Consider the following 1924-nt stretch of genomic DNA (forward strand, 5'->3'; position numbering starts at 1 on the left):
CATGCTTGGGTGAAAAAATCTTGTCAATTGCGCTGAGTGACCAGTTAATCAATTCCATGTCGAATGTTCCAGGAAAGCAGCAGGCAGGGAACAAAGAGGAAGGAGAAAAAGTTTCACACGACAAGGTAGACAGATTGGAATAGGAGCCAAGCTAAATATCAGTAAATCTATAAACCATATCTATATTTAGACACTAAATACAACTAATACTAACTAACACTAATAACTAGCTGGACACTATTTGATAAATGGCTCACTGATCCCAGTCATTTATTGTCTGCAGTGTGTTGACTTTGTTGAACGTCTTTCCACAGATGGCATCAGGCTTTCCAATTGCTGTGTTGCACTGTTTGTCCATTGGACTGCCAGCTGCATTTGTAAGAAAAAACTATGCAACTATTAATTTCATATTTGACCCCTTTAAAAAATGTCTATATCTGAAATATGGGTTTCTTTAGAACCAAATTACCACAAAAAAATGGATTGGATTCCTTACAACGCTCTTTCCAAATACAGTTGATCACTTTCATTCCTCTGATCTTAACTTTTAGTCAACATCATTCATAATTTCTGCTTTTTTAACTCAAATATTAGACATAATTCTTTTTAGATGAGAGTTATTGACCATGAATTCCAAAAAGTAGTGTAAAACTAGTAATGTGGTATTTTTTTGTTGTGTGTGTGTGTGTGTGTGCCTCCTTCTTCTCTCCTCCATGTTGGTTTGTCTTTGATTTTTCAACTTGCAGATTTTACTAATCAAGGATTTTTCAGGGAGACCAAGATGCTGCAAAACATAAGACCTGAGTTACTCTTCAGAGGAACTGAAGACATTCTCTAGTATGCAAGTCATGTGTACATTTGGAAGGATGGAGTCCTTATCAGTATATCACATGTTTAACATTAGGTACCACATACACCTCGCTGTCCCTGGCATTACGACGAGACGTTAACTTCCAGTACATCGGCTCTTGAATGATTGCATCACGCGGAAAGATATGTTACGTCCTGATAGGGATTAGGGAAAAAACAATTATGTAAGGTTTCTGAAGGAAGTATGGGAGGAGCTTGCAGCAAAACTATCTATATAATGTATCAATAATACAAACAGAATACATGCAACACTGCCTCACAGAACGTAAAAAACTAAAGAGAGCTTGCTACTGACAGGCAGAGCTCGACCAACTTCACATGCTTCACTCAGCGCAGTCAGTCAATCAAACTGATTAGGCGGGCCGGCTCTGTGGTCGGCATGAAGCTGGACTCACTGGTGACGGTGGCAGAGAGGAGGACACTGGACAAACTGCTGGACATTACTGACAATGCCAGCCACCCCCTGCACACTGTCATCAGCACCCAGAGGAGTCTGTTCAGTGGAAGGCTGCTCCTTCCCAAGTGTCGGACCAACAGACTCAAGGACTCCTTTGTCCTTCATGCCATCAGACTATACAACTCCTCACTCGAGGGGGGGGAGGAAATAGGGCAGAGAGGACAATAAATACATACACACATACATATAGTACTAATACATACATACATACACACATACACACCTGGACTTACATTAATACCTGGTCACTTTACTACTTTAACACATTAACACTGGACTCAACACTGACACTTTGATAATAATTTATGGTCTTTCTTTGTCTTTATTTGACAAATGTTCTTATTGTTATTATTATTATTATTACCACTGTTATTTTGTTGTCTTTAAACTGTCTTTTTATCTATTTTTCTTTTTCTTGCTAAAACTGCTCACGGGAGGCATCCCAAAAGGATCAATAAAGAGAAGTCTAAGTCTAAGCCTAAGTCTGCTGCTGGCTGGCACAATGAAGGAAAACATGAGGGTCTCCTCCCTGCTTTATCCAGGGAGCTGAGGGAGCACAAGCAATAACCAACCAAGCTGGAGAAGGGAGGGAGGACA

The 1924-nt window shown here is 40.0% G+C and overlaps 1 long non-coding RNA gene across 1 annotated transcript in view; it reads left to right on the forward strand.

Moving 5' to 3' along the window:
- LOC116686223 (uncharacterized) overlaps positions 1–1924 on the forward strand; it is a 13804-nt gene that overhangs the window by 2133 nt on the left and 9747 nt on the right. Inside the window, exon 2 of the long non-coding RNA XR_004331190.1 lies at positions 284–377. This is a non-coding gene — a long non-coding RNA (uncharacterized LOC116686223). The remainder of the gene's footprint in view (positions 1–283; positions 378–1924) is intronic.

Source organism: Etheostoma spectabile, unplaced genomic scaffold, assembly GCF_008692095.1.
Source record: "Etheostoma spectabile isolate EspeVRDwgs_2016 unplaced genomic scaffold, UIUC_Espe_1.0 scaffold333, whole genome shotgun sequence".
In the NCBI taxonomy this organism is placed as follows: Eukaryota; Metazoa; Chordata; class Actinopteri; order Perciformes; family Percidae; genus Etheostoma; species Etheostoma spectabile.